The sequence below is a fragment of the Felis catus genome, chromosome C1, assembly GCF_018350175.1.
Source record: "Felis catus isolate Fca126 chromosome C1, F.catus_Fca126_mat1.0, whole genome shotgun sequence".
NCBI lineage: Eukaryota > Metazoa > Chordata > Mammalia > Carnivora > Felidae > Felis > Felis catus.
In genome coordinates, this window is record NC_058375.1 from 144,019,435 (window position 1) to 144,042,890 (window position 23,456).

General features: G+C 35.0%; 1 protein-coding gene across 1 annotated transcript in view; it reads left to right on the top strand.

Moving 5' to 3' along the window:
* Nucleotides 1-3,801: 3,801 nt before the first annotated feature.
* Nucleotides 3,802-23,456, top strand: part of GALNT13 (polypeptide N-acetylgalactosaminyltransferase 13) — a 581,924-nt gene continuing 562,269 nt past the window's right edge. The window contains exons 1-2 of the mRNA XM_045033831.1: nt 3,802-3,911; nt 12,823-12,904. The gene's annotated coding sequence lies outside the window, so the exon portion shown is untranslated. The remainder of the gene's footprint in view (nt 3,912-12,822; nt 12,905-23,456) is intronic.

Genomic DNA, 23,456 nt, shown 5'->3' on the forward strand with positions numbered 1-23,456 from the left:
CTTGGTGTTGTACATTCTATGTTAGGACAAATGTATATATATATGTGTGTATATATATATATATATATATATATATATATATATATATATACATATATATATATATGTGTGTGTGTGTGTGTGTGTTTGTGTGTGTATGTAGTATATCTACCATTATAGTATAAAATGGCCAAATTGAATTACTTAAATATATATTTTTTATTCTTTTCATAGTCTGAGGTAGAAAATTCAATGTCATAAAAGGGGATGGGGAAGAGTTGAACAGGGCTCTTCATATCACGTTAAGACACTTGTACTTGTCAGAAAGAGTCACCGCAGAGTGAACGAAAATCCAACTTCCTGTAAATATTAATTGTTCTTAGTTCTATATGTAAGTGCTCTTTATGTACTAAAGACAGCTACCATGCTCCCACACAAGCTTTTGCCTGATGTTTGTGATACACGCCCCGTCTTCTGTCACTGTTTCCAAATCCTTCTCTAGCCTGACAGTTCTCTTACGTATAGGCTACATTTGGCTGATATATCTCTTAATGGGAACAGAGTTCATTTGGAGAGTCTGAGCAGTACAAAATAGATAGTGTTATCTATGTCCCAGTTCTGGGCACTATAAATCTATTGATACTGTTGTCTTCTATTGAGCTTGTGAAAAAACAAAATTGGGTTTTGTACACTCTTTCTGTTCACTCATCTTTCCCTCAACCTAGAGTTAGTACACCCATCTTGTTGTGTATACACCTGGTGTGTATAAACTTAGGTAAAGTGTCTGGGGACATTTGGGGAAACATTGAGAATTTACTTCCATCTCATTCCATTCAAGTAGAGCCTAACAACCAAGTTAAGGGATATATACATCTTCAAATAAACCTTCCAAATGAGAAATTCATTTAATACCGCTAAGATGTACTTCTTCAGACTCATACTCTCCAAAGATGCAAATCCTGAATACTTTTAGTTAATATCTGTAAGTGTGGTATGCAGGTCTGGTTAGGTAAAGTCAAAAACTATGCATGTCTTAAATTAAGAATGTTTCCATTCTGAATATTTTTTGCCCTAAACATAATGGAGCATCAAGAAAAAAATTCTTCAAATAGTTACTTGTCATAAAATCCTAAGGCAAGATTTTGTTATAGGCCTCAACTCCTATTATTGTGTTCCATTAAAATGTGCTAAAGGTTTATTCTTTTATATTAAGAAAATACTTCACACCTGAGATTCTTTATTCTAATATCAACCTGAGTTTTTAAAGCCTACACAGTAGGATACGTTTATTTATTCAGTTAAAATGTCAATTTATTCTTTCTATAAAATGACTATCCATGACAATTCGTCTATTTTCTTCATTCACTCATTCAGCCTGTGTGCTAGATGGAAAACATATACCAGTGAGCCAGTCAGGAAAGTTCCATGCTTCTGTAAAATTTACATTCTTATGGAAGAAAATAAATAAGTGAATGGATACATATGTGCTATAATTTCAAATATAATTTCTATAAAGAAATAGAATGTAAAAGAATTCAAAGCAAGAAGTAAATGGAGGGAAGAACTATGTCAGAGGCAGTCAGCAAAATGTGGAGGCGTTTGAACAGAGACATGATTCCTGCAAAGGAGCCAATCTGAGGAGATGTATGTGCAGAGCATTCTGGTCAGAGACACAGAATTTATAAAGGCTTGAAGATGGGTCAAATTTTGCACGTTCTAGAAGCAGTAATAAAGTCATGGTAAGCAAAAGGAGAGTGATAGAAGCTGAGGTGAGGAAGGGCAGCTCATGAAGTGATTTCCATGCCATGCCACATATTGTTCAGCTTTGAGGTTTAAATACAAAGACAACTGTAGCAGACACTGCTGGTGTTACACATAGAAGTATTTCTCTGATCCATTTATCTGGCTACTCAGAATGATGTCAAGTTTTGAGTAGGATCTATAGCTAGAGACAATTTTGTGGCAAGTTCAGATTGTGGTGTAAGCAGTGTTGCTTTTTGGTCCGTGTGATCTGGCAAATTCCAGAGTTCTAGAAGTATCTGTGGTAAACAGTGGCAGCATGCTGAGTCTCAGGCGAGCTCCAGTAGAAGATTCTCCAAGCAGATTCCTTGGATTCTGGAGCAATGTCATATATTTTGCAGAAGAGAATTCTTCACTGTTCTAAAAGCATCTCCTGCTGTGGTATTAGGCCTTGGTTAGAGTATCTCGATGACAGAACATCAAATGTCTATGTAACTGGAGTTTCCATGGTAAGCTAGTTGTTTCATTCACCAAGTTATAAGATCTGGTAGGAGCAGCAACAATCCACTATACAAAAGAAGTGCTTCATTTGGGATCCATTCTAAGCTGATGGTTCAGAGCTTCAGGGTATCTGTTGTACCAATGGCTGTCCCTCACTGTAATCACATGCAGGGTTTCATGGAATATTTAAAAGGACCATCTGATGAAGGAGAAAAATTTGGCCAAGTTCTAAGGTATATCGACCCACACAAAAATTGCACCTGAATGTTCATGGAACCATCATTTGTTGTAGCCAAAAAGTGAAAACAGCCCAAATGTCAACAACTGATGAGTAGAGAAAAAATGTGATATATCCATAAATGGAATATTAGTAGTCTTAAAAATAAATTAAGTATGAATGAATACAAGCTACAACGTAGATAAGTCTTGAAAACATTATGCTAAGTGAAAGAAGCCAGTCACAAAAATCACGTATTTTATGATTTAATTTATATGAAATGTCCAGGGTAGGCAAATCTATAGAGACAGGAAGCAGATTAGTGATTTTCTAGGGCTAGAGCAGCTGAAAGTTTTAGGGATGATGGATAAGGGCTTTCTTTTTGGGGTAATGAAAATGTTCTAAAATGGATTGTGATGATAAATGCACAGCTTTGAGAATATACTAAAAGTCATTGCATTGTACACTTTAAACAGGCGAATTGTATGGTTCATGCTTTATATCTCAAAAAAAAACTATTTTGAAAAAAAAAGATGAATTGGCTCCTAGTAATGCTGAAAGCTTAAAATGGATTACCAATACACTATAGCTCTAGGTACTGGTGGTCCTTAAAGTCCCCAATAGGGAAAATCCTTCCAGTTGGTGGAACTTTGAGCAGGATACCTAGTTATCACTTTAGAATGGAAAGAGAAGTTGTTAAAATTAAGAATATACACAGATTTCTAGCTGGTTGAACATATTTTGGTTGATTGGTCAGGAAACCAGAAGGAGAAAACCTTGAAGACCTAATCAAATGAGGTCTGGGAAAGAAGCATGTGGGAAGATCTATGGTCTGCACAAAATATGCAGATCTTTTTGTGTTACATTAATGACTACCAGGAATAATCCACCATACTAAATAATTGGTGATGAATTCCATCTCCTGAGATCAGCCAGCTTCTACCCTCAACCACTCCATTGCTTGCACAATGGACATAAAATGGAGAGGCCCTGGAAACACAGATAGAGCACGTGCATGTGTCTGAGCCTGATCTAACTCCTGTTGCTGCTGAGCATATACCCAGCCTCAGAGAAAAACTCTGAGACCCCATTCTTCCAGGTTAACAAGAAGTTAGCACAAACTCATTATATCAGACTACATCCACCCATAGTGGGCCATCAGTTCTTCATTATTTAGATAGATACATATTATCAATAGGGGTTTACCTTTCATGCCGACGGTGACTTAGCTAGCATTACTATTCATAAGTTCACAGAGTATTTCATTTATCAGGATGATATCCAGCATGATACATTCTTGGACCAAGGAATCCACTTTTCTTTTGTTTGGTTTTTTTTTGAAGGAAGTATGACAATAGGCATATGGCCATAGCACCCACTGCTCCTGCCTTCTACCATATCATGGAGAAGCTGGTAGATTGAGAGTGCATTGGAATAGAATTCTAAGATGGATCCCCAAGATTCCAAGCCCCTGGTATGTATATACCTTCTCCCATTATTCAGTCAAACACTAATCTAGGTTTTCCTATAAAGAGATTTCGTATATGTAATTAATATCCCAAATCTGTTGATCTTAAGATAGGGTGATTATCTGGGTGGAGCTAATTGCATGAGCCTCACAGACTGACAGTTTTCTCTCTTCGGTGACAGAAGAGAAAGTCAGAAATGCAAAGTACCAGAATGATTTGATGTACTGTTCCTGCCACTTGGCAAGGAATGTGAACACCATTGACGAGCTGAATGTGGCACCCAGATAACATTCAGCAAGGGAACAGAGATTTTAGTCCTAAAACCACAAGGAACTAAATTCTGCCAATAACCTGAATGAACTTGGCAGTGGATTTCCCCCCAGAGCTTAGATAAGAATGCAGCCCAGCCAACACTTTGATGTCAGTCTTGTGATACCCTGAACCCAGCCAAGCTATGCTGAACTTCTAACCTGCAGAACCATGAGGTAATAAATGGGAGTAGTTTTCAGCCACTAAGTTTGTGGTCATTTGTTTGCAGTTATAGAAAACTAATACAGATAGCCCCTCAAGGGTGTATTTAGAATACCGGCCTCATGGAGTTGGGGCATTCTCTTTCAAGTTGCAGTATATATTTTGAGTCAATGGCTATTATATGGTGTTGTCTTCCAGCGGGTAGAATAATTGGGTCTGGGAATAGAGACGTAGAAGTTGGAGTGATGTATCTCACTGTTAGTTTTTACTTTTCACTTCTACAACTTTAGGTTGTTTTAGAATAGAGTTCTTGGTTCCAGGCATGGGATGATAAGGACTTCTACCAGGAGACACAGATCAAGTTCTGTGAAACCTAAAATCCAGGGACTGCATGGTAACTTACAAATCCCTCATACCAGTGGACCTGCTGATAAAGTAAGGAATTATTTACTAGCAAGAAGAATTGAGCCTGATCTCCATGAATAAATAGGTCTACTGTTATATAATGGTAGCAGACATAGTTATGCCTGAAACTCAGGGAATTCACGGAGTCTTATCTCTTGTATGCTATGATTTGGCAATTAGAGCTACAACGTGACAACAACCAGAGGTTTAGGCCCCTAAGGACAGATGGTAATGATGACCTAGTAGGCTATTCACCCAGTGATTCTTCATGAGTGTGGGGGGTAGTTCCCCCCCCCATCCTAGGAATATTTGGCAATATCTGGAGACATTTTTGTGATCACAACTTAGGAAGAGGTATGCTACTGGCATTAGTCAGTTGAGGCCTGGGCTTAACATTCTACAATGCACAAGACATTTCCCATAGCCAAAGAATTATCTGTCCCCAAATATTAATAATGCTGAGGCTGAAGATATCTGACTTAGACCAGCAGAAATGCTGACCAAGGTTAAAGAGACTATAGAAGCAGTGATAGATATATATCAGTTTTAGCTTTGGGATCAATTATAGGAATGGACTCCTACTGTTGTGTGTCTATATGTATGTAAAAAATATAGCAGGCCATTTTCTTGAGATTAAGGAAGAGATTAATGGATCACGGAGATACAAAGTTGCACTGATTTGTAGCTCTCAGTGTCCCATCTTCAATGTCTTGGAATTTAACAATTCTAGGCACTCAGGGCTGATTTCTAACCACCAACGTCTGAGTGCTTGTTCACTCAATCTGTCCATTGTGGCCTGCTCCACCTGAAAGAATAGCAAGCTGGATATGCTGCAGAATTAGTGCCTACAGTCCCCATCCACTACCCCTTAAAATGATTAACAAGAACTGGAATCCTTGGCCATCCAGAGTAACACGAAGCCCGTGTCCTACACTGGCTGTTGGAATTCCCCAGGGGATTCATCCCCACTTGCTTATAGTGGTAGCTTGCTTGGTAATGCAGTGTTTATGACTTCCTCCCTTTCTAAATCTGACATCCCCAGTCTCCTACTAGTATTCTTTGGGGTTACCTGTCAAGTGAACTCTTTGTACTGCCAATCTTTACCTGCTTATGCTGAAAGAAGATCTGCCTCTGGGGAAACCCAAACTAAGGCAAACTTTTGGAGACTTTTAAGGCAGAGAATGACATTACTTAATTGTTACTTTGAAATAACCACTGTAACTATTTTGTGAAAAATTGGCAGTTGGGAGTGTGAGCAATAGCTTAAGAAGGGAAACTAGATAGGAAAGCTATTTCGTATCCAGGAGATATGCTAGGGGCTTGCACCTAGGTAGTAGCATTGGATTGGGTTAGAATTGGATGGATTAAGGATAGAGGTGGAGATAAAAGTATAAAATTTTGGCATGAATAATTAGGTATGTTCTTTTTTTTTTTTCAACGTTTATTTATTTTTGGGACAGAGAGAGACAGAGCATGAACGGGGGAGGGGCAGAGAGAGAGGGAGACACAGAATCGGAAACAGGCTCCAGGCTCTGAGCCATCAGCCCAGAGCCAGACACGGGGCTCGAACTCCCAGACCGCGAGATCTGACCTGGCTGAAGTCGGACGCTTAACTGACTGCGCCACCCAGGCGCCCCTAATTAGGTATGTTCTTAAAAAAATAAGGAGGAAGAAGCTGATGATGCAGGGGTGCTGAACAGATAGGACAGGAGGAATAAAAATGTCTTCTTTGCACGTATTCACTTGGTGAACTCTATTAGACTTCTAAGGCTAGATGTAGACAGTTAAAATATTTTAAATTACCATCATTGTACCACCCCAAGCCATTTATATCTATAAATGTACTTGGGGGAAAAGGACATCAGTTGTACCATTTGCTATGCTGTTTGTTATCTCTCAATCCCAACCCTACTCCTCTATACTCCACCTTGGGATCCTGGAGCTAAAACAAATCTCTGAAAGCCACATTGCCTCCTTGACAGCTGCTCTGTGTCAGACTCTGCCAATAGGGAGTCCTAGAGGGAGGCTGCAAGGCTAAAAGAGGGTCAAGGGACTTTCTCCTTCTCATCTGCTTCCTGTGGGCTCCTAGTAGACTTCTGTTCCTGTGAGCTTCTCCCTAGTAACACCTCTCCCCTTTGGCAGCAGTAATTCCTTCTGCCTATGTAGCAGAGGAGTTGTAGCAGTGACTGTATCCACTTTGCAGATTTCCCAACCCCCACAGAATCGTCTTCTGTATATCTCCCCAGAGGCCCCAGCACCAACTGCCAGTGCCCCTTTCTCAAAGGTCTGAGTTTCATCTTTTTCAAACCCTGTCCTCAAACTTCACAGTGTTAATAAATCCAGCATCTCCCCTTTGTTTCTTCAGCCCTAGGAGTGGTAACTGTTTCTGAAGTTGCTATCTCTGTGATTCTTTTTACCTTTTCACCTTTTCAGTTGCCTACTTAACAACTTTATACCTCCCTATTCTAACGGGGTTGATTTTTTTTTTAATAAGTGGGACTCAGGCTAAAAATTGGAACATAGTATTTCTCCCCTGTATGAGTCAGAGTTCTCCAGAGAAACAGAATCAATCAATAGGATGTGTATTTGTATATTATTATATATGATTATGAAGCAGGCAAGTCCCAAGATCTGTAGGTGAGTCAGCAAGTTTAAGACCCTGGGGAACTGATGGTTTACTTCCAGTCACACTCCAAAGGCCTGAAAACCAGGAGAGCTGATGGTGTAGCTCCTGTCTGAAGCCCGGAAGGCTAGAGATCACAAAGAGCCATTACTTTAGTTCAAGTCAATCAGTGAGGAAGAATTCTCTTTTACTTGGGCGATTATTATCAGCCTTTTTGTTCTATTCAGCCCTTCAACTGATTTGAGTCCCATCCACATTAAGGAGGCAATTTGCTTTACTTGGTCTATTTCAATGTTAATCTCATCCAAAAACAATCGCATAAAAACACACAAAATAATGTTTGGCCAACTATATGGGCTCCCCGCGGCCCAGTCAAGTTGACACATAAAAATAGCCATCATATCCCCATTGATTCACTTTTTTAAAGTTTTTTTTTTTAAGAAGAATTTTACAGTTGTATTTCTATGTTCATATTACAAATTTCTATTTAGATGTGAAATATTTTACACTTTGCTGTTTGTATGCAGGGCGTAACTTTCCAATACATTTTCTAGCTGGTTATTGCTGGAATAAAGGGAAACTTTTTTTTTTAATTTCCATTTTAAGTAATTATTTTTTTTTCCTAAAGTTAATTAAAGAAGAGAATTATACATTTGGGGGAATAATCATTGGAGATGTTTCTACCCGAGTATATGTTAAAAGCTGACACTGGCATAAATTGAAACTATTTGCTCCATCAATGCTAGAATAACCTAACTATGTAGGCAAATGTCTGTATCATAATATGTATTCACTGGGAAAAATTGGGAAAGGCATGGTGGAGACTATTAACACAAGAAATATCACATCAGACAGTACTAAGAAAGGCAACACTTTCCCAAGGAAATACTATTTATGGTGAATTACAAAAGTTATTGGTGATGTGATCTGTAAAGGTATAAAAGAAAATTTCATTTTTTTCAGTATGAGAGTCTTGATAGGTCAGTTTTACCATGATTGAAAGAAGTTTAAAAACAAGTGGGGTTTTTATGAGATTTAAGTTGTTCAGAGAATTAGGTATGTAGCTGTGAAAGGTCTTTAATTTGATTCAAATGCTTATGTAGGCATTGAGGAGGGTACCTGTTGGGATGAGCACTGGCTGTTGTATGGAAACCAATTTGACAATAAATTTCATATTTAAAAAATAAATAAAGGCAAAAGTACAGAAATTAAAAAAATCCTTATGTAGGGACTATGATTAGCAGAAAATAAAAGTTGGGAGTTTCAGCGAAGAAAGGCAGAGTTGATTGTTTGCTAACAGATTTCAGTGCAAATAAATGTTACTGATGATATTCTGTGGTAGTTCTTCATTTCAACCAAGGTCAAAATAAGAGAGTTAAATTGAGTTCAAGCAGAATTTATATTAGGCAGAGGAGAAGTTGGGTTATAAGGGCAACTTTGTAATATATTTTGGGTACCTAGCTATGTCTTTCTTTAGAACAGGGAGAGGCAAACATTTTCTGTGAAGTGTCAGATGGTAAATATTTTAGACTCTGCAGGCCCCACAGTCTCTGTCACAGTTATTCAATCTGACTACGTAGTGTGAGAGCAGGCTTGGACCATAGTAAACAAATGGGTGTAGCTATGTTCCAACAAAACTTTGTTTATGAAAACAGCAGGCCAGGTTTGGGCCATGGGTTATAGTTTACCACCCCTGCTTTAGAAGAGTAGAAGCAGAGACTGTAAAATCAATTTTCCGGGGAGAAATATTTTTGGGGAATTTTGTTTTGGCATCTCTCAAAATACGATGAGAGCTCAGGGGTTCTGTGCCACCAACCTTTCTATTCCATGTGATCCCCTTCTGAGGATACTATGAGATTGCTGTACCCTTCAGCCTTCAGAATTATCATGCTGAAAAATGTATGATTTCTAAGCAGTGTTACTGATAAAAAGTTGTTGAATCTTCTTCTGATGGAAGTTTTTATTTTGTTCTTGAACATATTAAAGTGTGTTTTCATTATAATAAATTAAATAGGCTAATATAGTGGTCAACCTATCCTCATCATCTTGCAAGGGCAATTGCATAATCTATAGGTTCTTGTGGCTCTATTTTCCATTTTAAAGCTGCCCTGACTTTCAGGATCACTGGATTGTGTACTTTATTCTAGGGAAGCGCAATAACAGGCTGGCCACTGTGCTAGCATGTACTTGGTGTGCTAACATGAGATAGACCAGGAAGGGCAAACTGGAAAGCTCCCAGAGGTCAGGCAGATACTGTAAAAGACTGAAAGATTCCAATGACAAGTACTGTCATTAATTTTCTGTTGCTTAGAGGCACTCCTCTGAAATAAGCCAGTGCATAAAGACTTAGATAAACGGCAAAAGAATCTCAACTTAGTGTGAGGCACAGCTGGGAGTGGTCACAACCTGTCTGGGGGACTAGAGCTAATTTGTTCAAGGAATTGTTATCAAGAAAAAAAAAATGCCTGGTATTGCCAGAACTCCTGCTTTTTGCAAGAGATGGCAGACATTAATATATACATTTTTTTTCTTTTGGCAAATGTTTCCCAATGTTTAAATGTTCAGAATAAATTCAATTATTTAAAGATCTGTGAGGGGGAAAACAGTGTATGTGCTTGAAACCAAACAGATCTGAATGCTTACAATGAACTTTGAGTCATAATTTACAACTTCTGTAGTAGAGAGCAATTTTCTTTTTGCAGAACTTAAATTTGAATCATAAAGAGGCCTATAATAGGCTTGGGTTGTGTAAGACACATAATAGGTGGAAAGAAACTGATGGAAAGTGAGACAGAGTTGGAGCTATGTCAAAATGAAGCCATCTATACCTAGAACATAGTCTGTGCCTAGTAAATATTTGCTTTTCAAATTGAATAAATTGAGTAAACAAATCTTCAAGTTAAACATTTGAAATACCATAAAGTATGAGTAAGCAGAGTGAGTTGGCAGTAAGTCAAGTGAGAGAAGAGCAGACAAGACATGCAAAGAAAAGTAGAAACTCAAAAGAAGATCATGAGAGAGAAGGGAAAAGAATCTCATCCCTGGAGTTGCCTCTTTTCATGACGATTTTCTCATTCTAGTTCTAGATCTTTGTCACCTGTAAGCTTGTAATAAAGTCTTCTTATCCTTAGCTAATCAAGTAGATTTCTATTCTTGGTAACAATCTGAACCAAGCATATAACCTTATTGACTAATCTGGTTGTTACAGAATTAGTGAATATGGGGACATGATGGGCAATCTTACCTGTGGGGTCCCAAGGAAACTCATATGCAAAATACATACAATTTCAACATATAAGAACGTTCATTACTCAATGATGTACATTGTTGTCGGTTAATTTGAGATTATAAAAGTTGTTACTTATTCAAAGGCTCTGATACAATCTTTGGTGATATTTTGAGCAATAGAAAATAATTCAAAGAATGAAGTTCTATGCTATACAAAATATTTTATATTTTGGTTGTATGCTATACAAAATATTTAAATATCATAGTTTCTGGTAAACTGGGATTTGAGTTTTTTCCCCGTTTAAAATAATGTTATAATTTTTTTACAATGAAATTTCATAAATTTGAATTGCTGTAAGAATTCATAAATGTGTTGTTATAACCCAGTGAGTCTACACTTCATAATATAAGAATGAAATTCATCCACTTATCACATATATTTACATGATTATTTTAGTTCTCTCATTTCATGTCATATAAAAATATTTTAAATATAAATCTCAAGAACAAGTTTTAGATTTATGGAAACCAAATATTAACTCCTGGTTTTTGTTGGGTAATAAGGCCACTTGTTCCACATGGCTTGAAGCAGTGTGGCTACTCTAAGATTGATTATTGGATTCATCTGTGCTAAGTAACACATGTCCATTTTAGCCATGCCTCTTTTTAGAGTAGTGAATTTAGCAAGAGCATTGAATTTGCCTTACTGTGCTGAATAAAACAAAGCAATATGGATTGATCTTTTCCACTGATCCTGGGTTAGGATAAAATAATTTTAAAGACTTTAATCCTAGACTTGCTTTTCCAGTTGGCAAATTACCTAAAGATTTCTGAAAACAACATGCTACTTTAGCTATTGCTTCAACACCTGGAAGCAATTAAGGTGAAAGAACACATGGAGGATTTATTGATGTGACGAGACAAGGAAAAATATTATAATTAATCATCAACCATTTTACATTTCTGAACTTGAAATCCTTGTACTATTCATAATTTGCAGCTTCATTCGATGCTGAACTTTTCCTCAACTGTTTGGAGTATAAATATTTATTATTTTTTTTTATCATTGATAAAATTAGACCCTGGAAAATCGGGGTCTATGCTAGCCCGGCTCTGTTTCCTAAACCACTAAGGAGTCATTGTGTGTTCATGAACTAACAGACTCACGACTTCAAAATGTTGAATAAACAAAAAACTATTTTAAATGTACTGGTAAATGTACTGCCACAAACATGACAAGGTGATGCTATAAATAACTAAATTGCCACCAGAGGATGACAAAATAATGGGGATAATCTGACTTAAAACATTTCTTTTAAAAAGTGGTGGGAATTAAGAACAGAGGAAGGTCCTCCTGGTAGGTGACTATACTTGTTTTCTCTACTCCCAATTAATGTTGTTAGCACATAATAGCTATTACTTGTTCATTAATTTGCTTTGTTTCTATGTAAATTTGCTCCAATGCAATGAGGAACTTTGATTACAAATAGAAAAATAAACATACAAATAAAACCAATAAATAATTTAATATAAATCCATTGGCAATGGCATTTCATTGAGCTGTTTTGGATACATCATTTTTCTGGATTTTGAAAGTGTTTGGTACTATGTTGTTGTTACCCTGAAGTTTTTTCAAATGTAAATTTGCTTTTACATTTAAAACTACATTTTAAGAGAGAAAAAATAGGAATAAGCAACATTATGCAGGAATGGCCTTAAGAACATACTTGAGACTTGGGTCATTCTATATAATGTATGTAATAAATCAACACCTTTCTAAGCAGCAATAATCTGATCACCATTGAAGAGAAAATGTTGACTAACAAAACACAAAGAGCTAGGCTCCCAGTTAAAGTTTGGTTTCCATGTGCATCAAGGTCCAAACAGAAAAAATAAAAAAATAATAAATAAATAAATAAATAAATAAATAAATAAATAAATGACACATGCAATTGGGTAATTTGAGGAATGCTTACTTGATAAAGGGCAGAGCCACAGGTAAACCACAGGTATAGTGCGGTACTCTGAGGCTTTGTAACAATGGCTTCAACAGCTACATGGTGATGGCTGACTGGCAGAAAATATAATCTTAAATGAGAAATAGTCAGCCTAGAATTACCCTTGGGGAGGCAATGGGGGGACTATATACCCTCACCTCACTCTACTGCTTCCCTCTAATCTCTTGATAGTGCTGCCTAGTGGATGAAGTCAACCAGAAGCCTTTTAGACCACAGCACAATATGCAGAAGGATGGAGAATGCAACTGAAGAGGTAAATCAAAGGTATTCAGTACAGATTTTAATCTGTGATTTTCTCAAGACTCTTTTTGTGTGTAACCTTGGAAAGTTACTTAACCTTTCTATATCTGATAATTCTTATCTTTTAAATAAGATCCCTTACAATTCTACACTGGCCATGATTCTCTGAAAACAACTTCAGAATTGGAAAACAACTTCAATTGTCCCTAAATTTACAGGGTATTGTACTACATAATGGAACATGTTTTAAAGACTTGTAACAATTTAAAGGTTTACTTTCAGTTACTTCTAATTTTTATATGGTTTTATGACCCTATTACTTTTGACAATTAACCTAACTTTTAAGTACGAAGGCTCTACAGTAAGAACTTTAGCTATTTAATATTTTCCTTCCTATGAAAGAATTCTTTTGAACCTCAAGTAATTTTCTGCTACAGTTTATTTTGTTTTATGTATAAAAATTTTCACCTTTAAAAATATATAGGTATTCTTTTTAAAATAATCTGTTCTTTTGTAATTTTAAAACCTAAAATCCCATCACAATTCTAATGTATTTCTAGCTACTTTTACTTAGCATGGGAAATTGTTTTAAAAAAATGAATAAGTGAGTAATGTTGATTGAGTCAAGGATATTTTGAATTACATATTTATACATACTTCATTTAAACTTTCACACTCATATAAATATCAGAGACATTTCACAGAAAAGGAAACTGAGGACTAGAGATATTAAATCCTAGGTTGGGTAGGTAAATAAATGGTCAAGCCAGGATTTGAGCATGTATCCATCTTACCCCAAAGCTGAGACATTTCCTAAAATGTGCAGCATAGTATTTACACTCTCCCTCACTTTCTCTAATAATTTTTACTACACAATATTTGCCTATGTTTTGAGAAAATCACATGAGCATCTGTGTTATGGTTAAATTTCAAGTTTGAAGCAGAACATCTGTAGGTACAGAATTATTCCAAGGTTCTTGTTTAGTAAGTGGTCTGTGTCTATAGAAATATATTTTTGAGATCTAGAAAGTTGAAATTAATACTCAACACAAAGTACACAAAAGATGGTATTTACCTTTATGATCTTCATTGTTGACATATTTCAGGTTTAAAATTTAAGCTTGTTAATTCAACAGAAGACAAATGAGGCAAGAATTGAAATCTTAGGGGATGTGCTTTCCTATACAAAAGAAAATTCAGTGGGTATAAAAAAAAGAGAGTGGATGTTTGGAGAGATTCTATTTCCAATAATGGTAAAATAGCTTGTTGTGGCACAACATTGTCACTGAGAACACCTAGGAAAGATGGAGCCTGCCCCTGCAAAATCTGACCCACAACATCAGAGAACTGGCAAGGTGGCCAGGGTGAGAAGGAAGGGAAGTAAATTGAAATAAACGTGGCATTCCTTATCCCTTTTCCTTTTAAAATTATTTGCCAGTTCATGTCATATGCAACTGAGAGGCCAAGAAGTTTAAAAAAAAAAAGAGGCACTTACTGGACAAGAAACAGCAGATTTTTGACAGTATCAGAGGCTGGTGAGAAAAATACTGGAAATCAAGGAGTATATAAGAGCAGATGTCCTGGAAAACACTCAAGATGTGCATTTAGGAACCTGAAATTATCACAACCTAAGAGGAAGGGTGAATTAGAAGTATACCAGCTCTCACAAAGGGCTGAAAAACAACTTCAAACCAGCTCAGTCCTAAACTGTATGGTCATCTTTTGCTACCCACACTGCTTGCCATGAAGCAAATATATGTTTTTTATTTGTTTGTTTGTTTTGTTTTGTTTTTCTGGAGAGAGATTACATCAGCCAGAACCTGAGTTCATTTTCTTTCATGTTTTTTTATATGCAGGACTGGCATACAATAAAAAATAAAAATATCAAGGATTCCAAAAGAAGGCAAAATAACAAAAAATATTAAAATTAGAAAAACAGTCCACCAAGTAATCCAAATATGGAGTAATCATACATGGACTTTTTAACTGAGATTAAAATGTCCAAGAAAATATACAACAAAATTGAAAAAGTCGCCAAGAAACTGGAATATATATATAAGAGAATATATTGAGCATTCTAGAACTGAAACAAAATCCAATAGCCTTAATTAAGAATTTCATACATGTATTTAATTCAAATTAAGCACAGAAGAAGAGAAGATTAGTGAACTAGAAACTATGTTGATAGGAAATAGCTATATTGAAGCATAGAGTAAAAAGGATGGAAAATACAGAAACAAAGAGATTCTGAGACATGATAGAAAGATAAAGCATGGTATTCTGGGTATCTTCTGAAGGAGAAGAAAGAGAATGAGCAGAATGAATATTTGAATAAATAGTGGGGAATATTATCCAAAACTGTCAACAGATATTATCATTAATTTTATGTGTCAACTTGATTGTGTCACAGAATGCCCAGATAATTAAGTCAAATTTTATTATGGCTCTATGTGTGTGAGGGTGTTTCTGGGTGTTATTAACATTTGATTCAGTAGACTGAGTGAAGCAGATTGCCTTCCTAATGAAGGTGGGCCTCATCTAGTCAATTGAAGGCCTGAATAGGAAAAAAAGGGTTCTCTAAGGGGGAATCTCCTTTCTGACCACTTGATCTAGAACACTGGTCTTCTTTGGCTTTCAGACTGAGACTGAAACATTGACTCTTCTTGGGTCTTGCATCTGCCAGCTTTCAGACTAGAATTTACACCACCTGATTCTTGAGCCTTTGGACTCAGAGTGGAACTACACATTGTCTCTCCTGGGTCTCAGTTTGCCAACCACAGATCCTTGAACTTCTCAGTTTCCAAATCACTACATGAGCCAAATCCACTATACACATACACACACACATGCACACACACATGCATCCCATTTGTTGTAGAGAATTCTTATTAATATAGATATTAAGCCACAAATTCAAAAATTTTCTTTAAAACCCAAGTCAGATAAGTATAAAATATCCTGCTTGTGTATATCACTGTCAAATGATTATAAACCAAGCGCAAATCTTAAAAGCAACTGGGGTGAAATATACTATTAACAAAGAAGAGACAATAAGATAGGGAACTTATTTTCTAACAGAAATAAGGGAAAAAATAAGACAATGAAATGATATCTTTAAAGTACTAAGAAAAATCGTCAACCTACAATTCTATATCCAGTAGAAATATGCTTCAAGAATAAAGACAAAGTAAGGTAAAAGCTTCTCTGGACAAACAACAATTTAGAAACTTTTGTTCCCAACAGAGAGACACTAAAAACAAATAGTAAGGAAAGTTATTCAGACAGAAGCAAAATTATTCCTTATGAAACATAGGAATATAGAAATAAATGACAATGTATGAAAAAGATAAACATATGGGGTAATCCAAATGAATATTTCACAAAACACTTATAATTATTGCTTCAGAGTTTTAAATATACGTACAATTCAAATAGAGGACTATAATATATAATAGGTGGGAAGAACTTAAGGGAGATAAAGTTGTCAAAATGCTGACATTGTCAGGGAAGAGACAGAAATAGAATGCGTGTTGTAATGCCTAAGGAATGTTGTTATGTGTAGGTATTCACTAAGAAAATAAATGAGCGCATAATTAATGAGTAAATGAGAGTTTAAAAAGTGATGAAAAAGCTAATTTATAAGAAAAGAGGAAATTGGGAGGTTAACTAGAAAAAAACTGTAAGATGTTAGATTTAAATTTAAGCAGAAATTACATTAAATGTAAGTATTCTAAATAATTTCTTTTGGAGATCATGTTAATAATTTTCATAATAAGTTATTTCACAATTCTTATACAGAACTAAACACTTAGTAAAGAGTTTATTTAATTCATACTCATGAGTAAACCTGGCATATATTATATAACCATTTCAAAAAAGAATCCTAAGAACAAGCGCTTTTATAAATCAGGAAAGATGAAATGAATATGTATATACTGACAAAACATTTTTCATAGGAAAGGAGGGAAGGCAATTGAATCTTCACCAAACCAGACATAATTTGCATGTCTATAAATTTACAGGCTTATACCCAGAGATAATAAAAGGTTAGAATTAGATAACCCGGAGAGGTGTCCACATTATTACACTTCCTCTCTAATAAAGATTTCTAGAATGAATGTAAAAGCAAAATAGGATTCATGCCCTTTGTAAGAGAAACATCTTAAATATGAGGGTTCATGAAAGTTTAAAAGAACCAAAAAATATATTCCATGTAAAAACTAATGAAAAATTCAGTGTAGTCAAATTTTCATCAAAGACCTCATGGTAACACATTTCACAATGATTAAGGGAACTATCAGGATAGCTTATTCATACTGCAATTATAAATTTTAATGCATCTAATATTGCCCTCCCCTCAAATTATATAGAAAACAATAGACAATAGATTTGAGTCAACAGACAAATATACAAACATAATAAAATATTTTGAACATGTTTTTCAGTAACTTATACAAACAGATAAAAAAATAATATAGAAAATTTTTAATACCATGGTTAACAAGTATACATCTCTTATTTTTTTTTCTAATCTCATATAGTTCTGTTCTAACAAGTACATGTGCTTTTAAAATGCATACACGACACACATAATATTGCACTCAAAAGTAAGAAAGAGTAAATATGGAATAGATACCAAAATCTCAACAAATTCCAGAAGAATGAAATCATACATAATATTTTCTATGATCATAGTGGAAATAAGCTAAAGATCAATGGCAAAGAGGTACCATGAAAATTCCTACATATTTGGACATATAAGCAGTATACATCTAAATAATGCAGGGGTAAAGATATAATTATAATGAAAGTTAAAAAATATTTTCAGCTAAGTGGTAATAAGATATATGTCAAAGTAGTGTTATCCAGTTAAAGCAGAGCTTGTAGGAGAATGTATAGTATGTCTTAAGTTTGTTTCTCCCAGAAGCACTCCCTAAATCAAAGATTTATTGTGAAATTCTCCAGACAGACACTGATGAGGGAGGGGAGAAATCAGGTTGCTGAAATGTAAAAAGCCAAGATATATGTGATTTCACGTAAAAACTCAGCCTGTTTGATCCTGTGGAGAGCTCCAGAACTAAACATTCGCGTCAGTGTGATGTTTCTCTTCTAGAAGCAAGAGACCTAGCTTTTCAGTCTCTGGATCAGCTTGTAACTGACTGTTCCGGGAAGATGTAAATTCTTAGACACTTCAAGATGTAAATTCTTCGGCACTTCAAATTCTCCAAATAATCAAAGTTGCTCTGGTAATCCAAAGGCAGTTCTCTGAGAAAGGTCTCAACTGCAAGTTGAAACTGGATGATTGAGAGAAACTGGTATAAGGTAGCTAAGGAAATTTGTGTGCCATTAAAGGGAGATTTAAGTTCCTGGTCATTTACAAATCTCCATATGGGTAAGATAGTTTTAGTTCCTGATGGTAATTCTCTGGAGGTTATAGCCACACACTAATAGCAACAAAATATAGAAACAGGGTGAAGAGCACACAGCATTGGGGCTTACAGGAGGGTTTAAGCAGGGCATCATGGTGTCAATTAGATTGTTTTAGGCTGAAAATTAATCTCTAAGATTGATTCCCTCTCAAGAAGTCAGAGAAATAAAACTGTATTAAATACAAACAACGTAGAAATACAAAAATGATAAATATGAGAATAGAAATTAATGACTAGAAGGCAGATATGAAACAGCAAAAACCAACAAAGTGAAATATTATTTCCTAGAAAATACTAATGGAATTAATCTGTTAAAATTATCTATTTAGAAATGAAAAGAAATACAAATTGCCAATATCAGGAATTTTAAAAAAGGTAAATATCACTATAGATCTTATGAGTAGTAAAAACATGAGAAAATAATTTAAAAAACTATTCCATAAATATGAAAACTTAGAGAAGTAAACAAATTCTTAGGAAAAAATAAACTAACCCCCAAGGAAACATGATGAAATAAAAATATGAAGTTTTTATAGCTACTGAAGTAATTGAATCTGTATTTGAAAACCTTCCCAAAGAAATTACAGGCCCAGACGATTTCACTGGTAAATTTTACAATATACATAAGGAAGATATTATACTAATATTATGAAAATTCTTTCAGAGAATAGAAAAATTTATTTTCCAGGGCTAGCAAAATCTTGACCCCAAGATCTGACCAGAACATTGTAAGGAAAAAAAAAATTACAGGACATTCTCTTCCATTAGTTTATCTGCAAACATATTTAAATACAATATTAGTAATCAAAACAAGTTAAATATGGAAGTATACTATAGTAAGACCAAGTTGGATATATTTCAGGAATGTACAATTACTTTAACATTCAACAACCAGTCAATGTAATTCACCACACTAACAGAATAAGGGAGTAAAAACTATATTATCATCTCAATGGACACAGAAAAAGTATTCAAGAAAAGTTAAAATCCATTCATGATAAAACTAGGAATAGAAGAAACTACCTTAAACTGAAGAAGAGCATTATATCAAAAAAATCATAATAGTGAAATATCTAAAGCTTTCCCTTAGAGAATAGGAACAAGACTACAATGTCTGCTCTTAAACCTCAATAATGAATAGAACCTAGTATTGTATTTCACTTAGTAGTGAAATGACACAGAAAAAGGGAATAAAAATAAAATAAATTAGAATTCTGCTTGTGGCAAAGTATATAAAACAATAGTTTTCAGACAGTGATTATTGGGCAATGGTAGACAGTGATTTCTGAGAAAGGAGAAACAAACAAGGTGAGTCCCACAATTGCCACAGTGTATGAGGAGAATTTAGGGAGGGAAAACTGTAGAGGATTGCAACAGTCTACCTAAGTTGATTGCAACAGAACTGGAAGGCCAGGGAAGCCAAAGTTAAGTTTACAAGGCAGAGATCTGGAGGGTAGACAGATGTACAGAGAACTCTAGAAATCTGTAATGGGTCTTTGAGTATTTGGCAAATAACTAATGAACATGTGTGTAAGAAAATACGTGAATCTGGCCAGAGCATAGAGAGCATATCCTTGGAGTTCCCAGAGGTCTGGGAATGTTTCTATGTCTACTAGCAGGACACTGGTTAGAATAATCAGAATGGGGTTTAATCTCAGTGATGGGAGGAAAGCCCTAAAGAAAAGCTGTCTGATCCTGCCTAGCAAAGCTTGAAAGCTAGCATTAAAAACAACAAAAACAAAAACAAAAACAACAACAACAAAAAACATTTACCAAACAAATTAGCTGATTTTTAGAAGAGAGCCCAAGGAAATTTATAGAAATAGAAATACTCTAGCAGTCTGTAAAATTCACAATGTCTGTCAACCAATCAAAAATTACCAGGAAAGAAGCCGGAAAATATGATTCAGAATGTGGTGAAAAATCAACCAGTAGAAACGGGTGCAGAAAAGACATGTAAGATAATTAGTAGACATGGACACTGAAAAAATTTTATAATAATATTCCATATATTTAGTTGAGAGAGGAAAGATTGTGCATAATTAGGAGATACAAATGTATATAAAAAAGAACCAAATAAAACTTACAGAGGTGGAAACTAAAATTCCTGAGATGGGAAATGCACAGGATGAGATTAAATGCATGTTAGACATTGTAGAAAAAAAATATTAGTAACTTGAAGAATAGGAACCAAAAGTAAAATTATGATACAGGAAATAAAAGATGGAAAAAAAGGCAGGTAGAGACTTCCAGGGTATGTGGAACATCTTCAAGAAGTCTTGGTATAACTTGAGATACTAAGTAAGTGTGGAGGGAAATAATGAGAAAATTTTAATGACAGATTTACCAAATCCTGTGGAAACTAAAAACTCATAGTTGTAAGAATCTCAACAATCCCAAGGACAAGAAACAAGAAAACTACACATCAGGTTATCATAATCAAATTGCTTAAAATAAGTAATAAAGGCGATCTCAGAATTAGCGAGAGAACAAGACATTATATTTAGAGGGACAAAGATTAAAAATGACAATATTACTCTTGTTGGAAATAATTCAAACCATAAGAGAGTACAGCAATATCTTTAAAATACTGAAAGGAAAACACAGTCTGAAATTCTATGTCCTTATCCTATCTAAGAAAAACTATCTTTCAAAAATAGCTAAAATAAGGAATTTTAAGGACAGCAAAGCTGCAAGAATTGGTTGCCAGCAGATCTCCAGTACAGCAAATGGTAATGAAAATCCTTTAGGCAGAAAGAAAATGATTCCAGGTAAAAATCTGTATCTACACAAATGAATGAGGAGTATCAAATTTGTAAACATAGAGATAAGTATAAAAGACAATCTTTCTTAGTTTAAAATTTTATTTTTAGGATAATGTACTATTTGAAGCAAAAGTAATAACAGTGTATTGCGACATTTTAGCATATGAAGAAATAAAATTTATGACAAGAATACTACAAAGGCTGGAAAGGAGAAAGGAACCATATTGTTTAAAGGTCTATACTGTGTGTGAAGTGATACAATATTACTTGAAGGTAGGCCGTGATAACTTACAGAGGTACACTATTAACCTTAAACCATGTTCCAAAATAACACAACACGGAGTTACAGCTAATAATAATGATAATAAAAAAAGGATATAATGGAGTCATAAATTTACTCATTCTAAAAAGAGGCAAAAATAGAAGAAAAAGGAAACAAAGAAGACATGGATTCAGTAGAAAACAGAGTAGGATGGTTGATTTAAATCCAACCATATCGATAATCACCTTAAATGTCAATGATCTAAGGACAATTAAAGCCAGAGATTGACAAATTGCATAAATTTAAAAAAAGAAATAACAAACAAACAAAGACCCGAGTATTTACTGTCTTCAAAAAAGACACTTTAAGAGCACCTGGGTGGCTTAGTCGGTTTAGCGACCCACTATGAATTTTGGCTCAGGTCATGATCTCAGGTCATGAGATGGAGCCCTGTGTCAGGCTTCATGTTGGGCATGGATCATGCTTAATATTCTCTCTCTCCCCCTTTAGCACTTGCGTGTGTTCTCTCTCTCTCTCTCTCTCTCTCTCTCTCTCTCTCTGAAAAAAACCAAAAAAGACACTTTAAATATAATGCTAATACTAATCAAAAGAACATTAAGAACATTGCAGTGGTTATATTAATACTAGATAAAGTACTTAATTCAACAAGATTTTCAGAGGTTCAAAATACATAAAGCAAAAATGCATAGAACTGAAAGGAGAAATGGGAAAAATTACAAGTAGCTGGAGATTTCAACAAACCTCTCACAAAAATTGTTAGAAGTGCATGCAATATCAGTAAATATGTATAAGACTTCAAGAACACTATTAATTGACTTGGCTTAGTTAAAATTTATGGAACACTCCATGGAACAATACCAGGATACACAATGTAAGATAGTGTAATTACTCAGGAAAAGAGTATGGTGATTACACAAATGCTCATAGCACCTTTATTTGTAAGACCCCAGATATGAAAATAACCAACTATCCACAACAGACAAACGGATAAACAAGTTGTGATATGTATATAGAATACTCAGCAGTGAAAATGAATGAACTATTGATACATGCAACAACATGGATGAATCTCAAAATAATTGTGCCGTGTGAAATAAGTCAGACCAGTAATATATACTGTATGGTTCATTTATGTAAAATTCTAGAAAATATAAATTAATCTGTACTGACATAAAGCAGAATAATGGTTGCCTAGGAATGGTAAGGGAGTTGGTGTGAAGTTCATGAAGTGGTTACAAAAACACATGAAGAAATTTTGAGGACTGCTGGGTATGTTCATTATTTATTGTGACGATGGTTTTAAGAGTATATACATATGTCAAAATTCACCAAATTTTACATTTAAATCTGTGAATTTGTTGTATTTTAAGTATACTGCAATAAATCTATATCTATCTATATAAATATTGGAAAGAAATACTATACAATTGTCATTATTCCAGATATATAATTAACGTTCACAAGAATAAACTCAAAATGGGTGGAAGACCTGAATGTGAGACAGGAAACCATCAAAACCCTAGAGGAGAAAGCAGGAAAAAACCTCTCTGACCTCAGCTGCAGCAATTTCTTACTCAACACATCTCCAAAGGCAAGGGAATTAAAAGCAAAAATGAACTATTGGGACCTCATGAAGATAAAAAAGCTTCTGCACAGCAAAGGAAACAACAAAACTAAAAGGCAACAGACAGAATAGGAAAAGATATTTGCAAATGACATATCGGATAAAGGGCTAGTATCTAAGATTTATAAAGAACTCACAAAACTCCACACCCAAAAAACAAATAATCCAGTGAAGAAATGGGCAGAAAACATGAATAGACACTTCTCTAAAGAAGACATCCAGATGGCCAACAGGCACATGAAAAGGTGCTCAACATCACTCCTCATCAGAGAAATACAAATCAAAACCACACTGAGATATCACCTCATGCCAGTCAGAGTGGCTAAAATGAACAAATCAGGAGACTATAGATGCTGGAGGGGATGTGGAGAAACGGGAACCGTCTTGCCCTGTTGGTGGGAATGCAAACTGGTGCAGCCACTCTGGAAAACAGTGTGGAGGTTCCTCACAAAATTAAAAATAGA